Source organism: Heterodontus francisci, chromosome 12, assembly GCF_036365525.1.
Source record: "Heterodontus francisci isolate sHetFra1 chromosome 12, sHetFra1.hap1, whole genome shotgun sequence".
Classification (NCBI taxonomy): Eukaryota; Metazoa; Chordata; class Chondrichthyes; order Heterodontiformes; family Heterodontidae; genus Heterodontus; species Heterodontus francisci.
In genome coordinates, this window is record NC_090382.1 from 28184728 (window position 1) to 28197091 (window position 12364).

The following is a 12364-nucleotide window of genomic DNA, read 5'->3' on the forward strand; positions in this document are numbered from 1 at the left end:
AAAGCTAAATGAAATCAGATCCAATGTCCCAAGCACTTGTTAAAGTCAAGACAACCTACTTGTCCAGCATGTAAACGGTTGGTGTAGTGAGGTCCTTAACTATGAAGGTCAGGACATCAGCATGGCGTCCGATTTGATCTCTGGTCTACGCTGCTCTCAGTTTGGCTAGCAATGGGGTCACAACTATCAGTGCCTCACTGAGGCAAAGGAGGCGGCATTCAGGGATCTCAGTCCTCATCATTATCCACAAACCCTGCTGGAAAGTGTTAATACGAGGGTAGGATTCAGCACTGGTGTGATGCCCACCATAAGGAATAGCTTGCCAATGCTCACTGTCCAGGCTTATAGTGAATGTGACAGTGAAAGACTTTTTCACCTGGGCGAGGCAGACGTGGAACTGTACTCCAGCATGAGTTTAAATCTTGAGGGGAGAAAATTATTCCCTAAAGGAATAAACAGGTTCAGAATCAATAAGGCCACCGATCGAAAGATAAGAAATGGAGTATGTGCTGGTATTACGAAATGAAAACAGAAATTGCTACAAACATACAACGGATCAGCCAGCGCTCGAGAATGATACGTTGGATGAAACCTTCATTAGAATGGGTTCTGTTTTTAATTTAAGGTCAGCAGTCTAACTGGCACAGATTTAATAGCCAGAGCCACATTTCTAAGACAAAAAGAAAATACTCTTTGCAAGGCAATAAACCAGGGATTTAAAGCAGCTCTAGGTTCAAAGCTGCCCCCTGCAGTAGGCCAAACACAATGTTCAGCAGTTTGAACAATAAATAGAACGCCTTCGCCATGAGAATTCCCAGCCATAGCTACTTACTTGCTATGCTCGGAACTGCAGAGGAATCTAGAATGTCATCCACTTAGTTTTCCTAAACCCGGAGATGCTGGCTTTAATTCTGGTTGCGCAATGCAGGGGCGTTATGACTGGCTCAACTGTGAGCTGACAGAAAGTAACAGTCACATCAAATTGGATTCAGTCAAGTTCCTTCATGCCAACTCCTCAATTGCAACACTACAAGTTGTGTGCTCAGATTCTAAGCATGGAGAACAGGCTTCAAACACAGCTGGACTTTCTCACTCTGGCTGCCCTCAGGGACTCAGCACTCCAGTCTTGGCCAGGGTCGTGGGCGATGGGAGAGGTGAAGAGAGGAAGGGAGGAAAAGCGGCCAAGATTGGTGTACCTCTTGGCAGACAACCAGGCAGTGTGAGGATTGTTTGTGAAATGTTCTGAAAGCTGCAAGGGCTTGACCTATCCAGAGGTTGGTATCCGACTAGATGGAGGGAGGGGTTTTTTTTTAAACGAAGAAATAAAAAACAAAACTGAATTTAACTGTCAAGATCCCTCCAGGAACAAAATTATATTTGCAGTTGATAGACATGTCTTTTCTCCCCCCTTTTTCTCCCTTTCATTTAATCCAGGGCATCTAACAGGGTGGAGGGAAGGCATCTAATGGGGAGAGGGCATTTGCATGGTAGAAGTCATCTGTCAGGGTAGAGGGCATCTGGAATTATTACAGCTAATACAGGAGTGTGTGATGCTGACACTAAAGAAGGTGAGGGTATTAAGCAGGAAGTAAAGCATTGACCATCCAATAAGACAGCTCACCCGATTTTCCATTCTGTTAACATGAATGGAAAGGATGATAAAGTGGGTTATATAATCGGGCGGCTGATCCACCAAGGCTCGTTTCGTGCCATCCACGCTTGTTGAATTGCAACCACTAACTGCCCGAAATAAAAAGTCTTCCCATTTCCCAGGACAAACATCCCACACTCTGCCAAGCAGGAAAAAATAGCCAAATCAAAGCAATAGTGTGTATTGCAACTGCTGTGCAGACTCATTGCAGAGCTTGAGAAAGATGGGCTGAGGCAAGTACATATGGAAGGAAATGGCAAAGATTAATGGCTAATGGAAAGCAAATCACTGAGTGATGACAGTCACCAGTAAAGATACTTCCAGGAGAATGTTGACCAAACTTTACTGTTATATTTATTTGTGAAGAGAGAAGAGCAACGTGTCATCTTTATCATGATGACATCATGTGGTAATACAGCGACGATGTGTTTCAATGCATTACATGAAGTATTTGTAATCAAATGAAAAATGTTGCTAGATATCCATACTGAAACTTTAAACAGTCTGTCTTTTTACAGGAGTTCAGGTAAGTATTAAGGCCTAAAAATTGCAGTGCGTCTGAATCGGCCTAATGAGGTAGATGACAGGACTGTGGCAGAAATTAGTCCACCGGCCTCATTAAAGGTAGTATCGGCAAGCTGCCGTCACAATTCACAAAGCCAGAAGCAGCTCGCCAACCCAGGGGAGGCAACAGGTTCGCCCATCTCAGATGCTGACTGATGGCCTCCGGAGGGTCAGTGGGGGGGATGGGAGGGGAGGCAATCAGGAGTGGATGAGTAACGGCGGGCAGTGGTCTTAATGTAGAGCTGGTTGAGCACTTCGGCTCCTCCAAGGCTCCAGAGTGAGGTGACTTAAAAAGCTTACCTGTTAACAGCCTCCAGCAGTCCTTTTAAGAATGGTTGGTGTGGCTGCTGAGTGCCTGAAGAAATTTGACCATAGCATGCATGACACACCCTGCGGTCATTCACAGTCCAAATTGGCAAAGGGTCCTCAAATAGATGTCAGGCCCCCGATTTGCATATGCAATGGGACTAACAACTGCTCCAGGCACAGGCCCTGGATACCTATTGAGCAGCTCAACTAATATGGCGTGCGTTGCACTATTGGAACGGAATGACTGTGCGCATGCCATCCACTTTATTGGATCTTTAGGCGCCTGTTTTGCACTTGTAAAGAGAGCACAGCACCATTGAATTTCTCGACCTAAAAACTCGTTTTAAGAAAAGTAAGGAGTCCAACGGAGTCCTGGATAGCAATTTTCCTAAGTCAATATCACCAAAACTAATAAACAGATTGGCTGGTCATTTATCTCATTGCAGTTTGTACAGAATGTTTACCACTCACTCATAGTCCATTGTTTCAATGATCAATGGTACAAACTCAAAAAATTTCTTCCCCTCCTTTTCTGGTCTAACTTTCACACTCCCCACCCCTCAGCTTGGCCTAGATTTTACACATGCCAACTCGCCCTTTGGCTCATTTCTGTCATCTACCCGCACAGTGAACGTCAGCAAATTATTTGGCGGTGTGAGGCATCTTTGATGAGACCGATCTAATCCTCACTTTACAGTTTGATAATGAACAAGAGCAGCAACCCAAGTTTCCCTTCCTTTAGTAGCAGCCTTGAGGGCAATCTTAGCACCCTCCCACTATCCTAACCGAGATCAACTAATTTACCACAAAACAGAATTTGAGTGGACAACTTTCTTGGTCTCTGGCTGATCAACTAGTTCAGCCATCACGGAAGCCTGAAGCCACTTTCAAGACTTAAACACACAGCTGTTAAGTTAAATGCTACCCTTCCACAACACAAAAAAAAAAACTGCCTCAAGATTTAAAGTGTGCAAACTGGAAGGAAACAATATAAAAACATGACAGGAACCACCACCCCCACCCCCACTTCCGGGAAGGGCTGTAAAAATGGTATTACAGATGAAGGGTCACTTCCAACAGACTAACCAATCTTTCTCTCCCAGATGCTAATGGCCTTGCTCTGTGCATCTAGCATTTTCTGTTTTCACATTTACAAGCCTTCACATGGTATCTGGCTTTACTCAAAGCCAAAAAAAAACAATTGGATCAAAGAAGAAATGAACATTTGGTTTGGTAAATGTGCTTGTTTAGCAATATAGACCAGGTTCAAACCTGAACCTGTCCTGGGTTAGCCGATTGTAGCCGAGGTGGCAGCTGGGGTACCTCTACGGGCTGGGAGCAGGGTGACAGGACAATCTATGTTCCAATCTCCCGAGTACTGGCGAACCACTCTTTCTGAGAAAACCAACAGTGAAACAGGATCGGGTTCAGCTGCTACTGCTGCAGAGTTTCCAACCTTCACTGGTGAGGAATGTCCATTTGCGAAGGTGATCAACATCCTTGGAAGCATATCTCAGCAAGAGTCTGCCTTTGGGAGAAGAATGTGGGGCACAAAGTGTATAAATTCATCTTTTTCTTATGCTCCCCCCAAAAGTGAATGTGTTGTCACCCTTGGATAAAGTGACTGCCTCAAAGATTAGACTGAACTCCTGGCTGTTTATGATGTCAAACTCAAAAGCATTTCAGCATTTCATAAGCTTGGGAGCACTTGTTAACTGGGTCAGACTTTGTACTGCTGGCTCCCAACGGCTTCTTGGAAAAATCACTAAGTTCTGGACCCCATGATTTATGCGTCTGGCTGAAAGGGAGATGAAAAATGAATTGTGCATCTCAGCACAGCTGCTGAGACAGATAAGTGGGATTGAAAGTTGCTATGGAAAAGTAGAGAATAATAAAACAAAATTAAAGAAAAACTCATAGAAATATGGCTGATACTTTACTTATAAAATCTAATTGTCACCAATAGCCAGTTAAGAGGAAGCTCTGTCCATTGTTCAATGTAGGCCTCAAAACTTACATCAAAGGCATATTGTGTCCTCTTTCACAGCAGCAAGACTTGTTGCCTGGCAACTGCTGGTTTCATTTCAGTGCCATTATCAGGACACAAGGAATGGAGTAATTTATAATGTGAATCAGTTGGGAAAAGAACGGAGGGAGAGTGTTTAAAAGATAATGTATGGGGGTGACACACAATAGCTAAAGTTGTAATAACTAACTCCTTCAAGAGAGAGATGCGGATAAATATTGAGCAGGAGGAGTGGATTTCCTCAGTGCATTAAATGTAGGGAAATTATAAATGTATTTAAAAATAGGTTTACAACTTCACTACACATTTTTCAAAAAATATGTATCTCCTCTTCCTCCCCGCCCTCTATTCCAGTTACAAGTGAAGTTTAAAGGATAATGGTCAAACATGGTCCAATGCACCAATGCCCCGTGGAATACAATGGCTCCTGTGTTCCTTGGACCATGAAAATATTGGAAAGAAACTGAACAGAGAGATGAATAATGGGAGTGGAAGAATACAGGCTCTGAATTCCTTTTTTTTTGGTTGGGGATGGGGGGAGTGTTGGGAGAGAGGAGGCAGGGATTATTTATGCAGAACATTCCCTCAGGAGATTAAATTGGAGTGTAGCCTAAGAGCGATGAAGGTTCCCCATGCTGCACAGACTTGATGGGAGTGATAGTCATTTCCCATTCCAGGCTCTCTCATGTAATGATTTCTTTCCAAGAACCTAGTCCCTCAAGTGTCGCAGAACCAGAGTCAAAGCTAGACTCTCAATTTGAAGAGCGCACATTTAAATATAATTTATATAGAAGGTATTTTATGCTTCTCGATGTTTGTCGACATCCAATTCCTTCCACGACACAGTGCATCAAGCCAGTGCATCGCTTTTAGAACACCAGGGTTCAAGGAGCATTTTAGCCCGTGCTCCACCAGCAGTTGCCTGGGGCCACAGAGCATTGACTGGCTGTAAAAAAAAAAAAATTACCAAGTGAGCTTAGAGAAGGCAGTGTTGAAAACGTGGGAGGGGCCTGGAAAATTGATATATACTAATATTGTTGACTCAGCTGCTACCACCATGTCAGGTAGGAATGAAAAGGCCACTCGTTTACACAGGTGGAGATGAAATACTGTCAAGTGGCTCCAGCAGTAGCTCATGAATCATCACTGTACTAGCAAGACAACTGCAGTCGGCAAGCCCACCATTAGCCAAGTGTCAGATCTGTGCCAATGGAATTCTGTAGCCAACAGAACTTGTTCTCTCCAACCATATTTCTAATTCTCCAAAGAATGAGGTGGTCCAATGCATCTAGGCATAGACTCCTTTCCCCACATCATGAATGAAGAGATATTTCTTTCAAGACAAAATACTCCAAATGGTATTACCCCTCCCCTCAATATGTCTCTAATTACCTTTAAAGGAAGGAAAGTTATATTCCATTGAATCATCCCATATTTCATTATTATAAAAATGCATCCTCACTCTCTGTGTAGGAAGGCTTTTTAAAAGATACCATGGGAACATCATGAACGGTGGCTGCTGCCCTTAGCCCATGGCCCTTGGTCCTGCCACTGCAGGCAGCATCAATATAATAATGCAGTGCACCACTTTCTTTGCTTAGTCATGCCTTTGCTACCTCCAGATTATTCCAATGTTCCCTCTCACTGGCCTCCCATCTTACACAATTCATAAAACTGAGATCATTTGCAACTCTGCTGCCCAAAACTCGTAATAAGTCCCGTTCACCCATCATCCCTGTACTTGCTGATCAACAGTAGCTCCCAGTCCAGCAAAACCTCACATGAATTATGCCAAATAGTTCTAGTTGATGGATCATTCCCTTCGGGCTGAGCCAATAGATTAGTGGTTTTGGAACCAGACTGAGATTAATGGCAACTGAAGGTTGAATTTTGTGGTACAACTAGCTTCAGGAAAATAGGTGCTTTTACTTGGTATTATAAAGTGAAGCTTTCCTATTGAGTCCCCCATCTGTGGTACGAATGCCATTCTGCCTTCTTTATGAGAGGCTTGGTATTTTAAGTGGGGCCTGTGATATTTTCAGAGGAAAAGAATATACAGTAATTCAGACAGCAATTTATTCACAGACGGTGCTCTGTTGAGATTCACAGACACTGAAGCAGGTGCATGCAGCTTCCTTTCACCCCAACGAACTGGAACAGATCGTTACCAGGGACAGAACAATCCCTTTGGGGCAACCAGAGGGTATTGATCTGTGCCTAATGCACTGATTCCCCATCACACATCCCTTCAGGTCATTGTTTGATTCAAGTGAGAGGTGAAATACTGCTGGATGGTCACAAGTCATGGACTGCAAGAACAAAGCTGGCAAGCTGGGTAGCACCTGGTTGGCATGGTGTTTATTCAGCAACGGTGGCAAAGTGGTTAACTGATCAGAATTGCTCCAAGTAGATTAGTTCAACCTGGTACTGCAGAGAACAACAATATTTATAAAGATGGCTGTAATGCAATATTGAAAATATCAAAGTTGTGCAGTGTGGAGCAGGGTGTTCCTCTGAGGTTTTGTCTAAGGGGAAGTTTACAACAACCTACCCTGCACAAATTCACAGACTCTCTTCGATTAGTTCATGCATGGCCAAGTGCTCAGTTACTCTGTCCCTGATGCTAGATTCATGTCCCTGATGCAGATCCAAGTCAGCACAGCCCAAGGTTTGAACGGTTTATTATTTTACTGTATTGCTCAATGCCACTGCACAGTTCATTATCTACTGAGCCATTATGGGATGTAACTCAACTCTTCACAGCAGTGAGCAGCTGAGCTATCCAGATCAGAGGCTCGATCCCCAGCAAACAGCTAATGCCTTCAACAAAGGAAGCAAGTGTCTTGGCAGGGAGGAAGACAGGAAAGTGGGAGATATTTGAAAAACTCAAGAATTCAATCCCTGGTCAGAGTTCTTCAATGGTAATTTTGTGTGAAGTGCATGGGACAAGGTACGATAATAATGCCCCACCCCCCGCCTCACTTGCTTATAACCTTTGACATTTCTAATATTTGCTAGTTCCGAAGAAGGGTCACTGACCCGAAACGTTAACTCTGCTTCTCTTTCCACAGATGCTGCCAGACCTGCTGAGTGGTTCCAGCATTTCTTGTTTTGATTTCAGATTTCCAGCATCTGCAGTATTTTGCTTTTATTACGATAATAATGAACCTCACTGTCATCTACAGCAGTTGTTAGACAATAACAGCCAGAGTATATTATGAAAAATTCTTTTACAATTGTCAAGGTAGAATTATAAAGGAGATAAAGAGCCTGAAAAAGGCCGCATATCAATTTAGTAAGAGTCAACAGGTTAGCTAAATATTTAGGTACCAAGTTTAGCATTAAAACTGAAGGCACAAAAAATTGTGTGTGTCAACCATGCACAGAAACTTGCTCCATACTGGGTCATGACTTTATCTTATATACACAAGCAGAAAAATAACAGGCTGAAAAATGGCTCCATTCCAGGAATAACAAAATGGAGTTGAAGTGTCCTTTGATTGAGTGTTGTTTGAGGTCAGTGTTACTGATTACAGTCACTCAGACCTCAACAGTAGTTGGCAGCACTTCAAAGAGACACAGGTTTGCATTCCACATAAAGCACTTTAGAAATGCCCATCTTTCTGTTGCTGACCTGATTGAACACAGAATTTTTTGTTTAAATCGTACAGGGATGTTAATCCAAAGTCCCGTCTACCTCTCAGGTGGAAATGAGAGATCCCACGGCACCATTTTGAAGAAAAGCAGCAAGTTCTTCCTGATGTCCCAGCCAATATTTATCCTTCAACCAACATCACTGGAACAGGTGATCTGATAATCATTCACATTGTTGTTTGTGGGACCTTGGTGCCTACAAATTAGCTGCCCTGTTTCCTACATTACAACAGCAATGACACTTAAGTTCTTCAATGGTTGTGAAGTGCTTCAGGATGTCGTGAGATTGTGAAAGGGGCTATGTAAATGCAAGTCCTTTCTTTCTTTCCACTAGGCCCACGAGCAGAGGCACTATAATATCCACACTGGGGATGTTTGTGAACAGTCTGTGAAGATGGCAGGATAGGTTGTCACAGCAGTTAATAAACCATATAGGATCCTGGGCTTTACAAACAGAGGCTTAGAGTACAAAAACCAGAAAGTTATGCTAAGCCTACATAAAGCATTAGATCAGCCTCAGCTGGCGTTTTGTGCCAATTCCAGGCACTATACTTTAGGAAGGACTTGAAGGCTTTAGAGAGAATACAGAAGAGATTTATTAAAATGGTTCCAGTGATGAGGGACTTCAGTTATGTGGATAGACTGAAGAACCTGGGATTATTTTCCTCAGAGCAGAGAAGGCTAACAGGAGATTTGACCAAGGTGTCATGAAAGGTTTTGATACAGTAAATGATGAGAAACTGTTTCTAATGGCGGAACACTCAATAACCAGGACACAAATTTCAGACGATTGCAAAATGATCAGCTGTAACTTGAGGAAAAACAAATGGTTAGGATTTGAAATGCCCTGCCTGATAGGGTGGTGTATAGAGGTTCAATCATAGCTTTCAAAAGGGAATTGGATAAATAGTTGAAGGAGAAAAAGTTGCAAGGATATGGGGACCGACTGAGAAAGTGGGACTAACTAGACTGCTCTACAAAAGAATTGGCACAGACTCAAAGGGCTGAGTGGCCTCCTACTTTGATGTTCCATGGTTCTCTTTGACCCAAGCAGCAATTCCAGCTTCAGGTCGGTCTCAGGACTCCAGGGCCAAGAGTGACAGGTTTCTGACAGTCTCTCAATGGGACAGAAGGTCCAATTACAAGACTGTTTTTAGAAGCCATAAGAACCTGCCAAGCGATGATCCCTGATGAGCACAAAATCAGGAGACGCTGAAGCACAGGCTCCGGTGAACAGGGACAAAGGAGTCAGGTACAAGACAAAAGTTTATGAGTCTGGGGACAGGACTACAAACCTCAGGAGCACAGTGTTATAGGAATCATGTTCAGTCTTGGAAACACAAGCCATCTGGAATCAATACTCTTATACAGGGACTGAGAATGATAGCCCTTTTCTGATAAACAAATAAACTTCAAGTCGCACTCATCAAGTTACCTGCTGCATTAACTGTGTTAAGTTTGGCTTGGCTTTTATTTCTGTTAGTCGTCTTGAGTTCAAGTTCGACGCAAGTTCTATTAGATGATTAACTATTGAACAGTGGTGCAAACCAAAGTTATCAATACTAATGGGTTCATAGTGCATGATAAAATATTTGGTCATTCATAGCTTCCTCATGCTAGCTGACAATGCAAACTGTTCTCTCTCTACAAGTACTGTCCCTCTTCCTTTCAAAATCACTGACATTACAGGTGGAATTTTGTGTTGTCCCCACTGAGGGTTTGGAGGCGGGAAGAGCATAAAATAGGCTGGGATGGTGGCGTAGGGGGACCCCACCACCATCCCACCTCCAGCAAGGTTTAGTTTGGGGTGGGAAGGACTGTGAATAGCCTTCTCACCCCATCGCCAATTGAAGCCCTTAACTGGGTAATTAATCCCCAATTAAGGGCCTCTTCCTGCCGCAGCTGCAATTACCCATGCAGCGGGCGGCCGTGTCACTGCACGTGGAGCGCATCACAAAAATACTGTATGGGCTGCTTCTTGGCTCCAAGGGGGTCCCTCGTTCAAAGGAACGCAAGTGCCTGAACGGGAGTCCGGCATCAGTGGGGGGGGGGGCCCGCCCGCTGAGGGCCGCCACCCCCCACCCACGCTGCCGACCCCCTTCCCCCACAACACCTACCCCGCAAGACCCCTTCTATCCTGACCTACCTAAGCCTAGTTCCAGCGCCGCACCACGGTGTCTGATCTCTGTAGCTACAGCAGCAGTCACTGCCTCTGTGGTGGCGGCTCAGCTTCCTGCCTCTGATTGGCTGACAGATCTACAAGGCCAGGACCCTAAATCCTATGGAAGGCTTGCCACTGTCCAGTTAAGTGCCTGACTGGCAGTAAATTCTTGAATGTGTTCTCAATTCCAAAACTGTCCCCATCTTTTGCAGTTCGCCAACTCTGAATTTCTCCCATCACAGCCTATATATTACACCCAAGTTTCTGGAGTAGAACTTGAACCCATGACTTTCCAATTTGAGATGAGTGCACTACCAACTAACCTAACACCAAGGCTCACACTTCATTACTAGATCGAGATACTGGTGGAGGCCTGCACCAGGGGGTGGGAGGGGGGGGGCAATGTTTCCTCTAGCTGCGCGAGTGTGCAGCCATCAGGAATGTACCGTGCAGGGAACAGACAGGCTGCACACAAGCAAGATTCCCTTTCAGGTGAGGGCGTGCGCAACCGTGCGCCAATCTTAAAGGGACCCCACAGTGCAACAAACAGGCTGCGGACAGCAAGCAGAAGTTATAGGGAACATTGATGGGTGGGTGGGGGCGTGAGGAAGCAAACCAAAAGAATGTTGACAGCAGCTGGTTAAGGCCGATTAGATGTTTTAAGATGGTATCAAACAGTGACTTCTTTTAACAAAGAGCTTGAATGGCAGATAAGTAGAACACATCAAGTAACAGGTAAAAGTAGGGACAGCCATTACTGTATTCAATACCATGTTTGCCTTGAAGCAACACTGAATTCAGTGCCAGCTCCTCCATTAATCAGAAACCCCCTGCTTCCTGTTTATTTGACAAGCGCCTGTTTAAATTTTGGCCACCAGATTTCCAATTGCAAAGAAATTTAATGTGAAATGTCTATAGGACTGCTCACATTAAATCCATAAAGTCCTGAAAAAAAAATTGCAACCCAGTGTATTAAATGAAGCTAAAAACTGGCTACTTCAAAAGATCACTTTTCTTATAAACTTAAGAAAATTTATGGACTTTTTTGTTTTCCTTTAAAATGACAACTGGTGGCATTTCCTGTCGCGTGGGCACTGGTTCAACTATTTTAAGTGCAGATTTGATTTGATCATTTTTGAAGAGGAGTCTGGTTAGGCCAAATTCCGCTTCTGAAATTGCTAAGTTTACACAGACAGGCAGAAATACTCCCTGAAGTCAAGTCTGAAATTGGCATTTCATGTTAGATACACATCGCTTGATATAGTGAGACATGTAACCTTAGAAGACAGTCAAGATCCTGCAGTTACCAGTCTCAACCTCTCCCCACAAACACAGATACAGACAGAAGGACACACAAGTGTGTGAGTTGGAGGTACAATGTATGGTGTTGTTGGCCACTATTACAAGTTTTCAGAGACTAGAAAGGCCCAGCTGCTCTGACTTGCACTTTTATTTCCATGATTCTGGATTACTGGTTGTGTTTTATTCAATCCCCCTGCTCTACTGCTAAGGAACCCATCTTTCAGCCAGTACACACCCTCAACTCTCCTCCTAAACCACTTTATCTCGTCATCTCTTTTCCTGCCTTGTAGAGCCTGCTTGACCTTGACCTCCAGCTCTTCTGCTCTCCAGATTCCCTCACTTCCTGCTTGGTACATATTGCTTGCTAAGGACTGAGACTTGGTTACGTGAGACCTGCTACCTTATTGTTTCTACTTACATAAATTGCCTAAATTCCCAAGCGCCTCTTTCTGGATTGATGATGCCTTAAAGGTATACTGTTTTCATGAAAAGCCTTTTATTTCCATTTCTTTTTACAAACACAGCAAAGATGTAAAATGAGGCAAAAAGCAACATTTGCACGTGATTTTGTGATTGAAATGGAGAATATTTCTTCTTTCCCCAAACAAAAACGGTTTGTGGAAACACTGTCCTTTTTAAAAAGAGTACAACAGAAGTAACACACAGCTGGAATGCCCCAGGGTTCACAACAGATGGG

The 12364-nt window shown here is 43.8% G+C and overlaps 1 protein-coding gene across 3 annotated transcripts in view; it reads right to left on the minus strand.

Moving 5' to 3' along the window:
• The window catches only part of LOC137375792 (dihydropyrimidinase-related protein 3-like), a 215846-nt gene that overhangs the window by 41641 nt on the left and 161841 nt on the right, over positions 1–12364 (minus strand). The gene's annotated exons all lie outside the window — the stretch shown is intronic.